We start from the raw sequence: 15,101 nt of genomic DNA on the forward strand, positions 1-15,101 counted from the left end.
TTGTTTTGAGATATAAAGGTAGTAATGTTAGAGTCATGCTAGTGGATAATTATGAAATTGAGAAATACTTGTGTTGAAGTTAGCAAGTCCCGTAGCATGCACGTATGGTAAAAGTTGTGTGACAAATTTGTTGCATGAGGTGCTCTTTTGATTGTCTTCCTTATGAGTGGCAGTCGGGGACGAGCGATGGTCTTTTCCTACCAATCTATCCCTCTAGGGGCATGCATAGTAGTACTTTTCTTCGAGGGCTAAGTAGATTTTTGCAATAAGTATATGAGTTCTTTATGACTAATGTGAGTCCATGGATATAAGCACACTCATCCTTCCACTTTGCTAGCCTCTATTTTATCGCGCAATTTTCGCCGGTAGCATGCACCCATTATTTACCTTCCTCAAAACAGCCACCATACCTACCTATTATGGCATTTCCATAGCCATTCCGAGATATATTTCCATGCAACTTTCCACTGTTCCGTTTATTATGACACGCTCCATCATTGTCATATTGCTCTTTGCATGATCATGTAGTTGACAATGTATTTGTGGCAAAGCCACCTTCATAAGTTTCATACATGTCGCTCTTGATTCATTGCATTGTCCCGGTGAGGAAAGGATGATGAAGACTATGATTCCCCCACAAGTCGGGATGAGACTTTGGACTTTATAAAATAAAAGAGGCCAAAGAAGCCCACCAAAAAGAACAAAAAGGAGAAAAGGAAAATAAAAAAAAGAAAAGAAAAAAAGAAAAAAAAATGAGAGAAAAAGAGAGAAGGGACAATTGCTACTATATCTTTTCCACACATGTGCTTCAAAATAACACCATGATCTTCATGATAGAGAGTCTCCTATGTTGTCACTTTCATATACTAGTGGGAATTTTTTATTATAGAACTTGGCTTGTATATTCCAATCATGGGCTTCCTCAAAATGCCCTAGGTCTTCGTGAGAAAGCAAGTTGGATGCACACCCACTTAGTTTCTTTTGTTGAGCTTTCATACATTTATAGCTCTAGTGCATCCGTTGCATGGCAATCCCTACTCACTCACATTGATATCTATTAATGGGCATCTCCATAGCCCGTAATACGCCTAGTTGATGTGAGACTATCTTCTCCCTTTTTGTCCTTACAACCACCACCATAGACCACCATAGTGCTATGTCCATGGCTTGCACTCATGTATTCCGTAAGAGTTGAAAAAAGCTGAAGCGCGTTAAAAAGTATGAACCAATTTCTCAGCTCGTCATCGGGGTTGTACATGATGGGAGTATTTTGTGTAATGAAAATGAAGCATGGCCTAACTATATGATTTTGTAGGGATAAGCTTTCTTTGGCTATGCTATTTTGATAGGACGTGATTATTTTTTAGTATGCTTCGAAGTATTATTATTTTTATGTTTTATAAGCTTTTATCTTGAATCATTTGGATCTGAACATTCAAGCCACAATAAACAAAATTACATTGAGAATTATGCTAGGTAGCATTCCACATCAAAAAATCTGTTTTTATCATTTACCTACTCGAGGACGAGCAGGAATTAATCTTGGGGATACTTGATACGTCTCCAACGTATCTATAATTTTTGATTGTTCCATGTTATTATATTACCTGTTTTCGATGTTTATGGGCTTTATTCTACACATTTATATCATTTTTGGGACTAACCTACTAACTGGAGGCCTAGCCCGTATTGTTGTTTTTTGCCTATTTCAGTATTTCGAAGAAAAGGAATATCAAACGGAGTCCAAACGGAATGAAACCTTCGGGAGCGTGATTTTTGGAACGAACGTGATCCGGAGGACTTGGAGTGCAAGCCAAGAAGCAGTCGAGGCGGCAACGAAATAGGAGGGCCTGCCCACCCCTCCTAGGCGCGCCCCCTGTCTCGTGGGACCCTCGAGCGGCCACCGACGTACTTCTTCCTCCTATATAAGCCTACATACCCCGAAAACATCCAGGGAGCCATCAAAGAAATATTTCCGCCACCGTAACCTTCTGTATCCGTGAGATCCCATCTTGGAGCCGTCGCCGGCGTTCTGCGGGAGGGCGAATCCACCACGGAGGGCTTCTACATCAACACCATAGCCCTTCCGATGAGTTGTGAGTAGTTTACCACAGACCTTCGGGTCCATAATTATTAGCTAGATGGCTTCTTCTCTCTTTTTGGATCTCAATACAATGTTCTCCCCCTCTCTTGTGGAGATCTATTCAATGTAAACTCTTTTTGCGGTGTGTTTGTCGAGATCCGATGAATTGTGGGTTTATGATCAAGTTTATCTATGAGAAATAATTGAATCTTCTCTGAATTATTTTATGTATGATTGAGTTATCTTTTCAAGTCTCTTCGAATTATCAGTTTAATTTGGCCTACTAGATTGATCTTTCTTGCCATGGGAGAAGTGCTTAGCTTTGGGTTCAATCTTGCGGTGTCCTTACCCAGTGACAAAAAGGGTTGCAAGGCACGTATTGTATTGTTGCCATCGAGGATAAAAAGATGGGGTTTATATCATATTGCTTGAGTTTATCCCTCTACATCATGTCATTTTTCTTAATGTGTTACTCTGTTCTTATGAACTGAATACTCTAGATGCATGCTGGATAGCGGTCGATGTGTGGAGTAATAGTAGTAGATGCAGGCAGGATAGCGGTCTACTTGTCATGGACGTGATGCCTATATACATGATCATGCCTAGATAATCTCATAATTATTCGCTTTTCTATCAATTGCTCGAGAGTAATTTGTTCACCCCGTAATACTTATGCTATCTTGAGAGAAGCCTCTAGTGAAACCTATGGCCCCCGGGTCTATCTTTTATCATATAAGCTTTCAATCTACTTTTATTTGCATCTTTACTTTCTGCATCTATATTATAAAATACCAAAAATATATTTATCTTATCATATTATCTCTATCAGATCTCACTTTCGCAAGTGGTCGTGAAGGGATTGACAACCCCTTTATCGCGTTGGTTGCGAGTTCTTTGTTTGTTTGTGTAGGTTCGTGGGACTTGTGAGGAGCCTCCTACTGGATTGATACCTTGGTTCTCAAAATCTGAGGGAAATACTTACACTACTGTGTTGCATCACCCTTTCCTCTTCAAGGAAAACCAACGCAAGCTCAAGACGTAGAACGATGCTCCTTGCCCTCCGGCGGCTCCTCTGTCACTAGCTTCTCGGCATCCATCTTCACCCAGTGCACTTTCGCACGGGCGAAGGCTCTACTCGCACCTTCAATGCAGGCTGACCGCTTAATGGCTTCAAGCCGTGGATAGGCATTCACAAGCCGCTTTACCAGGCCGAAGTAGCTGCTGGGCAGGGGCTCGCCAGGCCACATCCGTACTATGAGATCCTTCATGGCCAGTTCTGCTGCCTTGTGAAGTTCGACCAGTTGCTTCAGCTGGTCGCTCAAAGGCATCGGATGTTCGGCCCCAATATACTAGGACCAAAACAACTTCTCCCTTGAGCTCCCTTCCTTAGCTCGGTAGAACTTTGCGGCATCAGAAGCGTTGCGTGGCAGATCTGCAAATGCTCCTGGAGAGCTCCGAATTTGGGTAAGTAAAAGGAAAGTCTCCTTCACATGCTTGCTTTGCATAATGAATGCCTTACCCGCCACTATCTTCTTGGCCGCCTGAATCTCCTGAAGGGCCTTCCGGGCTTCGGCCTTGGCGTCTTGCACGCTCTGGAGGGCCTTTGCAAGCTTGAACTCTTGCGCCTTGGAGTCACGCTCCAAGGACTCGAATTTTTTGACGAAGTTCTGGAGCTCTTGCTGGACCTCATTAACCCGAGCCTCCTGTTTATCGCGCTCGGTGCGCTCCTTGGCTGCCTTGCCTTTGGCCTCGGACATCGCCTTCTTAAGGGCCGCCACTTCGGTCGTGGACCCTATTAAAATTCATCATGCTTCTATTAGCATCAACAATTTTTCGTTTATACGACACACGGACAGGGTATCGCTTACCTTTGTTCTCCTCGAGCTGCCTATTCGCGAGGCCGAGCTCTTCCTCGGCCCGCCCCAGGTTCTGCTTCAGTCCGGAGACCTCTGCAGTGAGGGCGGCATCGGCCAGCAACGACGCCTTCTTATTCACATAGACATAATATGATTAGACTCCTGCGGATGTTATTTGATCCTCTGCTCGGCCTTTCTTACCGAACACCAAACAGAGCATCAGGGCCTACTGCCTATACTGTGATATTTTTTCACAATTTAATTACTTACCTCAAAGCCTGTTAGGAGGCTGGCGCAGGCTTTGGTCAGTCCGCGTTTGGCGGACCGAACCTTCTCAATCACCGCACTCATAAGAGTACGGTGTTCTTTATCAATGGAAGTGCCCTGAAGCGCTTCCAGCAAGTTGTCTGATGCCTCTGGATGGATAGAGTTTGTCGGCACATGCGGCTTGCTACGTCTCGAGCTTGCGTTGGTTTTCCTCGAAGAGGATAGGGTGATGCAGCAATAGTAGCGTAAGTATTTCCCTCAGTTTTTGAGAACCAAGGTATCAATCCAGTAGGAGGCTTCTCAACAAGTCCCACGAATCTACACAAACAAAAAAAGCACTCGCAACCAACGCGACAAAGGGGTTGTCAATCCCTTCACAGCCACTAGCGAAAGTGAGATCTGATAGAGATAGTATGATAAGATAAATATATTTTTGGTATTTTATAATATAGATGTAGAAAATAAAGATGCAAATAAAAGTAGAATGGAAACAAATATGATAAGAGATAGACCCGGGGGCCATAGGTTTCACTAGTGGCTTCTCTCAAGAGCATAATTATTACGGTGGGTGAACAAATTACTGTCGAGCAATTGATAGAAAAGCGAATAATTATGACGTTATCTAGGCGTGATCATGTATATAGGCATCACGTCCATAACAAGTAGACCGACTCCTGCCTGCATCTACTACTATTGCTCCACACATCGACCGCTATCCAGCATGCATCTAGAGTATTAAGTTCATAAGAACAGAGTAACGCATTAAGCAAGATGACATGATGTAGAGGGATAAACTCAAGCAATATGATGTAAACCCCATCTTTTTATCCTCGATGGCAACAATACAATACGTGTCTTGCAACCCTTTCTGTCACTGGGTAAGAAGACCGCAAGATTGAACCCAAAGCTAAGCACTTCTCCCATGGCAAGAAAGATCAATCTAGTAGGCCAAACCAAACCGATAATTCGAAGAGACTTGCAAAGATAACTCAATCATACATAAAAGAATTCAGAGAAGATTCAATTATTATCCATAGATAAATCTGATCATAAACCCACAATTCATCGAATCTCGACAAACACACCGCAAAAAGAGATTACATCAAATAGATCTCCAAAAGAGAGGGGGAGAACATTGTATTGAGATCCAAAAAGAGAGAAGAAGCCATCTAGCTAATAACTGTGGACCCGTAGGTCTGTGGTAAAGTACTCACAACTCATCGAAGGGGCAAAGATGTTGATGTAAAAGCCCTCCATGGTGGATTCCCCCTCCGGCAGAATGCCGGCGACGGCTCCAAGATGGGATCTCGTGGATACAGAAGGTTACGGTGGTGGAAATTGTGTTTCTGGTGCCTCCTGGATGTTTTTGGGGTATGTAGGCTTATATAGGAGGAAGAAGTACGTCGGTGGACGCCCGAGGGGGCCACGAGATAGGGGGGCGCGCCCTATAGGGGGGGCGCGCCCTATAGGGGGGGCTCCCTCCTATCTCGCGGAGGCCTCGGCTGCTTCTTGACTTGCACTCCAAGTCCTCCGGATCACGTTCGTTCCAAAAATCACGCTCCCGAAGGTTTCATTCCGTTTGGACTCCGTTTGATATTCCTTTTCTTCAAAATACTGAAATAGGCACAAAAAAAAATAGCAATACGGGCTAGGCCTCCGGTTAGTAGGTTAGTCCCAAAAATGATATAAATGTGTAGAATAAAGCCCATAAACATCCAAAACAGGTAATATAATAGCATGGAACAATAAAAAATTATAGATACGTTGGAGACGTATCAAGCATCCCCAAGCTTAATTCCTGCTCGTCCTCGAGTAGGTAAATGATAAAAAAGAAATTTTTGATGTGGAATGCTACCTAGCATAATTCTAAATGTAATTTTCTTTAATGTGGCATGAATGTTCAGATCCAAATGACTCAACATAAAAGCTTATAAAACACAAAATAATAATGCTTCAAAGCATACTAACAAATAATCATGTACTATCAAAATAACATAGCCAAAGAAATCTTATCCCTACAAAATCATATAGTTAGGTCATGCTTCATTTCCATTACACAAAATACTCCCATCATGTACAACCCCGATGACGAGCCGAGCAATTGGTTCATACTTTTTAACTCGCTTCAGCTTTTCAACTCTTACGCAATACATGAGCACAAGTCATGGACATAGCACTACGGTGGTCTAATATAGTGGTTGTGAGGACAAAAAGTGGGAGAAGATAGTCTCACATCAACTAGGCGTATCAACGGGCTATGGAGATGCCCATCAATAGATATCAATGTGAGTGAGTATGGATTGTCATGCAACGGATGCACTAGAGCTATAAATATATGAAAGCTCAACAAAAGAAACTAAGTGAGTGTGCATCCAACTTGCTTCCTCACGAAGACCTAGGGCACTTTGAGGAAGCCCATCATTGGAATATACAAGCCAAGTTCTATAATGAAAAATTCCCACCAGTATATGAAAGTGACAACATATGAGAGTCTCTATTATGAAGATCATGGTGCTATTTTTGAACCACAAGTGTGGAAAAAGAGATAGTAGCAATTGTCCCTTCTCTATTTTTCTCTCTTTTTATTTTTTTTCTTTTTTTATTTTCCTTTTTCCTTTTCTTTTTTATTTTTTTCTTTGTGGGCTTCTTTGGCCTCTTTTATTTTTATAAAGTCCGAAGTCCCATCCCAACTTGTGGGGGATAGTCTTCATCATCCTTTCCTCACTGGGACAATGCTCTAATAATGAAGATCATCACACTTTTACGGATTTACAACTCAAGAATTACAACTCAAAGCTAGAACAAAATATGACTCTATATGAATGCCTCCGGCGGTGTACCGGGATATGAAATGAATCAAGAGTGGCATGTATGAAAATTATGAAGGTGGCCTTGCCACAAATACAATGTCAACTACATGATCATGCAAAGAGCAATATGACAATGATGAAACGTGTCATAATAAACGGAACGGTGGAAAGTTGCATGGCAATATATCTCGGAATGGCTATGGAAATGCCATAATAGGTAGGTATGGTGGCTGTTTTTGAGGAAGGTAAATAATTGGTTTATGCTACCGGCAAAAATTGCATGGTAAAATAGAGGTTAGCTAAGTGGAAGGATGAGTGTGCGTATATCCATGGACTCACATTAGTCATAAAGAACTCATATACTTATTGCAAAAATCTACTTCGCCCTTGAAGCAAAGTACTACTACGCATGCCCCAAGAGGGATATATTGGTAGGAAAAAAATATTCCATTGCTCGTCCCCGACTGCCACTCATAAGGAAGACACTCAAAAGAGCACCTCATGCAACAAATTTGTCACACAACTTTTACCATGCGTGCATGCTACAGGACTTGCCAACTTCAACAAAAGTATTTCTCAATTTCATAATTATCCACTAGCATGACTCTAACGTTACTACCTTTATATCTCAAAACAATTATCAAGCATCAAATTGATCTTAGCATCCAATTCATTTTCAATGATAGTTTTTATTATACCCAACTTGGATGCTCATCATTCTAGGACCAAATTTGTAACCATAGAAAATACCATTCTGTTCTAAAAGACTCTCAAAATAATATAAGTGAAGCATGAGAGACTAGCAATTTCTCCAAAATTAAGACACCACCGTGCTCTAAAAGATATAAGTGAAGCACTAGAGCAAAAACTATCAAACTCAAAAGATATAAGTGAAGCACATAGAGTATTCTAGCAAATTCTAATCAAATAGGCTTCTCCAAAAAGGTGTGTACAGCAGGTATGATTGTGGTAAACTAAAAAGCAAAGACTAATATAATACACGACGCTCCAAGCAAAACACATATCATGTGGCGAATAAAAATATGGCTCCAAGTAAAGTTACAATTGAACGAAGACGAAAGTGGGGATGCCCTCCCGGGGTATCCCCAAGCTTAGGCTTTTGGCTATCTTTGAATATCTTGGGGTGCCTTGGGCATCCCCAAGCTTACGACATGCCACTCTTTATTCCGTAGTGCACAAAAACTTTATGCAAAACTTGAAAACTTCACAACACAAAACTCAACAGGAAATCTTATAAGCTCCGTTAGTGAAAGAAAACAAAACCACCACATAAGGTACTGTAATGAACTCATTATTTATTTATTTTGGTGTTAAACCTAATGTATTACAACTTCTCTATGGTTTATAAACTATTTTACTAGCCATAGATGCATCAAATTAAGCAAACAACACACGAAAAACAGAATCTGTCAAAAACAGAACAGTCTGTATCAATCTGTAACTAACGCTAACTTCTGAAACTCTAAAAATCCTACCAAAATAGGACGTCCTAAATAATTTGTTTATTGATCAGAATCAAAAACAATCAATGCAAAAGCGCGTTTATGTGATTTATTGATTTTTTTCTCGTGAGCGCAAAGTTTCTGTTTTTCAGCAGAATCAAATCAACTATCATCATAGTTTATCCAACTTGGCACAAACACTAATTAAAAGCTAAAAACACGTCTAAACAGAAAGTAGAAAAAAATTAACACTAAACAGGAACAAAAACAAAGAACATAAAGAAAATTGGGTTGCCTCCCAACTAGCGCTATCGTTTAACACCCCTAGCTAGGCATAAAAGCAAAGATAGATCTAACGAGTGCCATCTTTGGCACTTGATTCATAAGTAGCCTGCATGATAGATTCATAAGGTAATTCGACTTTCTTTCTTCGAAAGTGCTCTATGCCTTTATTTAAAGGAAATTGGAATCTAATATTCCCTTCCTTCATATCAATAATCGCACCAATCGTTCTAAGGAAAGGTCTACCAAGAATAATAGGGCAAGAAAGATTGCAACTTATATCAAGAACGATAAAATCAACAGGCACCAAATTTCTATTTGCAACAATTAGAACATCATTGATCCTTCCCATTGGCTTTTAATGGTGGAATCCACAAGGTGCAAATTTAAGGAGCAATCATCAAGATCATGGAAGCCTAGAATATCACATAAAGTTTTCGGAATTGTGGAAACACTAGCACCCAAATCACATAAAGCAAAACACTCATGATCTTTAATTCTAATCTTTATAGTAGGTTCCCACTCATCATTAAGCTTTCTAGGTATAGAAACTTCCAAATTAAGTTTTTCATCATAAGATTGCAACAAGGCATCAACGATATGTTTGGTAAAAACTTTGTTTTGACTATAAGCATGTGGAGAATTAACAACGGATTGCAACAAGGAAATACAACCTTTTAAAGAACAACTATCATAATCAAATTCCTTGAAATCCGAGATAGTGGGTTCAATGCTATTTAAAGTCATGACCTCTCCAATCCCACTTTTACCAAATTTAGCATCAAGATCTAAAAACTCCGAATTCTTGGGATGCCTTCTAGGTAAAGTTGACTCATCATCAGTCCCATAATTATCAAGATTCATATTGCAGAACAAAGATCTAATAGGAGACACATCAATAACTTTAAGATCTCATCATTATTTTCGTGGAAACTAGAAGAACACGCTTTTATAAAGCTATCTTTCTTAGCACGCAATCTAGCGGTTCTTTCCTTGCACTCGTCAATGGAAATTCTCATTGCTTTGAGAGACTCTTTGATATCATGCTTAGGAGGAGAAGATCTAAGTTTGAGAGAATGAACATCAAGTGAAAGTCTATCAACGTTCCTAGCCAAATCATCAACTTTGAGCAATTTTTCTTCAAGCAAAGCATTAAAATTCTTTTGAGAAATCATAAAATCTTTCACACTATTCTCAAAATCAGAGGGAATCCTATTGAAATTACCATAAGAATTATTGTAGGAATTTCCATAATTATTGGAGGAATTGCTAGGGAACCGTCTAGCATTAAAGTTTCCTCTATAAGCATTGTTTCCAAAACTATTCCTACCAACAAAATTCACATCCATAGATTCATTATTATTATCAATCAAGGAAGATAAAGGCATATCATTGGGATCAAGAGGAGTGTTTTTAGTAGCAAACAATTTCATAAGTTCATCCATCTTTCCACTCAAAACATTGATTTCTTCTATAGCATGCACTCTTTTACTAGAAGATCTTTCGGTGTGCCATTGAGAATAATTAGCCATAATATTATCAAGAAGTTTTGTAGCATCACCCAACGTTATTTCCATAAACGTGCCTCCGGCGGCCAAATCTAAGAGATTTCTAGAAGCAAAGTTCAAACCGGCATAAAATTTTTGTATGATCATCCATAAATTCAAACCATGAGTAGGGCAATTGCGAAGCATCAATTTCATTCTTTCCCAAGATTGGGTAACATGCTCATGATCAAGTTGTTTAAAATTCATAATATCGTTCCTAAGAGTGATGATCTTAGCGGGAGGAAAATACTTAGAGATAAAAGCATCTTTGCACTTGTTCCAAGAATCAATACTATTTTTAGGCAAAGACAAAAACCAAACTTTAGCACGATCTCTAAGTCAAAACGGAAATAACTTTAGTTTAACAATATCATTATCCGTATCTTTCTTCTTTTGCATATCACAAAAATCAACAAAATTGTTTAGATGAGTAGCGGCATCTTCACTTGGAAGGCCGGTGAATTGATCTTTCATAACAAGATTCAGCAAAGCAGTATTGATTTCACAAGACTCAACATCATTAAGAGGAGCAATTGGAGAACTAAGGAAATCATTATTATTGGTGTTCGAGAAATCACACAATTTGGTATTATCTTGCGCCATGGCAACAAGTAATCCAACACATAAGCAAACAGAAAAAGGCAAACGGAAAAGAGAGGAGATTGGGAAAGAGAGGGCGAATAAAACGGCAAGGGTGAAGTGGGGGAGAGGGAAACGAGATAAAAGTAGAATGGAAACAAATATGATAAGAGATAGACCCGGGGGCCATAGGTTTCACTAGTGGCTTCTCTCAAGAGCATAATTATTACGGTGGGTGAACAAATTACTGTCGAGCAATTGATAGAAAAGCGAATAATTATGACGTTATCTAGGCATGATCATGTATATAGGCATCACGTCCATAACAAGTAGACCGACTCCTGCCTGCATCTACTACTATTGCTCCACACATCGACCGCTATCCAGCATGCATCTAGAGTATTAAGTTCATAAGAACAGAGTAACGCATTAAGCAAGATGACATGATGTAGAGGGATAAACTCAAGCAATATGATATAAACCCCATCTTTTTATCCTCGATGGCAACAATACAATACGTGTCTTGCAACCCTTTCTGTCACTGGGTAAGAAGACCGCAAGATTGAACCCAAAGCTAAGCACTTCTCCCATGGCAAGAAAGATCAATCTAGTAGGCCAAACCAAACCGATAATTCGAAGAGACTTGCAAAGATAACTCAATCATATAAAAGAATTCAGAGAAGATTCAATTATTATCCATAGATAAATCTGATCATAAACCCACAATTCATCGAATCTCGACAAACACACCGCAAAAAGAGATTACATCAAATAGATCTCCAAAAGAGAGGGGGAGAACATTGTATTGAGATCCAAAAAGAGAGAAGAAGCCATCTAGCTAATAACTATGGAACCGTAGGTCTGTGGTAAAGTACTCACAACTCATCAAAGGGGCAAAGATGTTGATGTAAAAGCCCTCCATGGTGGATTCCCCCTCCGGCAGAATGCCGGTGACGGCTCCAAGATGGGATCTCATGGATACAGAAGGTTACGGTGGTGGAAATTGTGTTTTTGGTGCCTCCTGGATGTTTTTGGGGTATGTAGGCTTATATAGCAGGAAGAAGTACGTCGGTGGACGCCCGAGGGGCCCACGAGATAGGGGGCGCGCCCTATAGGGGGGCGCACCCTCCTATCTTGCGGAGGCCTCGGCTGCTTCTTGACTTGCACTCCAAGTCCTCCGGATCATGTTCGTTCCAAAAGTCACGCTCCCGAAGGATTCATTCCGTTTGGACTCCGTTTGATATTCCTTTTCTTCGAAATACTGAAATAGGAAAAAAAACAGCAATACGGGCTAGGCCTCCGGTTAGTAGGTTAGTCCCAAAAATGATATAAATGTGTAGAATAAAGCCCATAAACATCCAAAACAGGTAATATAATAGCATGGAACAATAAAAAATTATAGATACGTTGGAGACGTAGCTCGGCTTGCCCCCCCTTAGCGAGGGGTTGCCTGCCTGAGTCCGGAACCACTGGAGTGGTTGCCTGCCTGCTCGGCCTGGTAACCTCTGGGACAACACCTCGGTGTCGTCCGCGGGCCAGGGGGTGGTGGCTGTCAGGAGCGAGTCGTTGTTCATCGCCGACGTGCTCAAAGACTCATCCAAGGAGGATAAGTCGATGCGGGCTTTGGACGGACTGCATGATCATATTCAGCATGATAATAAGCAATAATGCAAAACATGCCGGAAGTATTATGGTATCCGGATACTTACGACTTCGCCAGGGGCTTGTGCCTGGGCAGCTACTGCTCGTCACTGTAGGCAGCTGTTGTGGAGTGGTCCAGATGGAGGGTCCTTCCCTTCTTGGACCCTTCGGCGTCCCCAGACGGGGCACCCTTCCTTTTCTTCTCCCCCTAGTTTTGGGTGGGAGGGTTTTCCTCTTCCTCCTCCTTGTTTTCGTTAGCGGAGTGCACCTCGGTGTCTTTGGACGATGAGTCCGACACCGCCTTGCGCTGGAGACCTTTCCTGGTCCCCGTGGCCTTCTTCTTGGCCTTCTTCTCCGGCACCTCGTAAGGCGCCGGAAACAGTATCTCCATAAGGAGAGTCATTGCCGGATCTTCAGGTAGCGGAGCCGGACAATCGATCCGCTCCGCTGTCGCTACCCAGTCCTGTTAAATTGGCATGAAGGTTAAGATTCCTCCCACGAATATACTGGGGAAAGACACATATTGTAAAATACAGGTATCTTACCGGGTTAGAGCGGCACTTTGCGCTGAGTCCGCGATCTACGGTAATGGGAGGAGGTACCTCGATGGCCTTGAACAGCACCTTCCAGACGTCTTTGTGCGTCACGTCGAAGAGCTCTCGCAGCGTCTGGTGTTCGGCCGGGTCGAACTCCCACATATTAAAGGCCCATCTTTGACAAGGAAGGATCCGACAGAAGAGCATGACCTGGACCACGTTGACAAGTTTGATTTTCTTGCTTATCATATTTTGACACAGTTCTGGAGTCCGGTCAGCTCCGCTGGCTTACCCCGGGCTAAAACCTTCATTTTCCAAGAGGTAAGCCGCATGGGGATGCCAGATCGAAATTCGGGGGCCGCCGCCCAGTTGGAGTCGCGCGGCTCGGTGATATAGAACCACCCTGATTGCCACCCCTTCACGTTCTCCACATAGGAGCCTTCGAGCCAGGTGATGTTGGGCATCTTGCCCACCATGGCGCCTCCGCACTCCGCCTGCTGGCCGACCACTATCTTCGGCTTCATGTTGAAGATCTTCAGCCACAGGCCGAAGTGGGGCTTGATGCGGAGGAAGGCCTCGCACACGACGATAAACGCCGAGATGTTGAGTACGAAATTGGGGGCTAGATCATGGAAATCTAGCCCATAGTAAAAGATGAGCCCACGGACAAATAGGTGGAGAGGAAATCCCAGTCCGTGGACAAAGTGCGCAATGTTTGTAGCCAGGTATCTGGCTTCCTGGAGCTTCGTAATGTTCTCCTCCGTAACGGAGGAGGCCATCCACTTGCCTCCCGCTCCGGACATGTTCAGAATGGCTTTGAGGAGAAGGTGAGAACATGGGCGCTGGAGCTCGAGTGTGTGAGAATGGATGGGCAGGGGAAGAAGAAAGGCGTGGGTGAAAAGGAGGAATCCTCATCCCTTTATAAAGGCGGTAGAAGCTGTGCGCCTCCCCACTTGCCCCGTAAAATCGCTTATTCCCCAAGCGCCGCGATTGATGGCGCGGTTGGGTTTCCCACCCCCGTATTAACGAGAATCCCGTGATAAGGGGACACGATCTCTGCTTCGACAAGACGTGCCAAGGAAACCGCCTCGCAATACGTGCAGCAGCTGGTTGAGAAAAACAGTTCGAATAATGACGGGGCCGTGGCGTGATGTCTCTCTATGAAAAGTTGTCAGCAGATTAGATTTTTGGAATATTGTCCTCTCTACGGCGGTATGTGGAATTTGTTTTGCAGAGCCGGACACGATCCTCGTGTTCAAAATCTTCTATGGAGTATTCGGAGAAGGAACCCGCCTTGCAATGCCGAAGACAATCTGCGCGCAGGACTCATCGTAATTGAAGCCTGGTTCAGGGGCTACTGACGGAGTCCTGGATTAGGGGGTCCTCGGACAGCCAGACTATATACTTTGGCCGGACTGTTGGACTATGAAGATACAAGATTGAAAACTTCGTCCCGTGTCCGGGTGGGACTCTCCTTTGCATGGAAGGCAAGCGTGGCAATTCGGACGTGTAGATCCCCGTCTATGTAACCGACTCTGTGTAACCTAGCCCCCTCCAGTGTCTATATAAACCGGAGGGTTTAGTCCGTAGGACAAGAACAATCATAATCATAGGCTAGCTTCTAGGGTTTAGCCTCTACGATCTCGTGGTAGATTAACTCTTGTAATACTCATATCATCAAGATCAAGCAAGCAGGAAGTAGGGTATTACCTCCATCGAGAGAGCCCGAACCTGGGTAAACATCGTGTCCCCTGCCTCCTGTTACCATTAGCCTCAGACGCACAGTTCGGGACCCCCTACCCAAGATCCGCCGGTTTTGACACCGACAATAGGCTTCTCAAAAAGTCTGTATAAAACCATATGCTTTGATCACACTATCAAAGCGTATATTCCAACTCCGAGATGCTTGCACCAGTCCATAGATGGATCGCTGGAGCTTGCACACTTTGTTAGCACCTTTAGGATTGACAAAACCTTCTTGTTGTATCATATACAAATCTTCTTTAAGAAATCCATTAAGGAATGCAGTTTTCACAT

The sequence above is a fragment of the Triticum aestivum genome, chromosome 6B, assembly GCF_018294505.1.
Source record: "Triticum aestivum cultivar Chinese Spring chromosome 6B, IWGSC CS RefSeq v2.1, whole genome shotgun sequence".
NCBI classification, from domain to species: Eukaryota; Viridiplantae; Streptophyta; class Magnoliopsida; order Poales; family Poaceae; genus Triticum; species Triticum aestivum.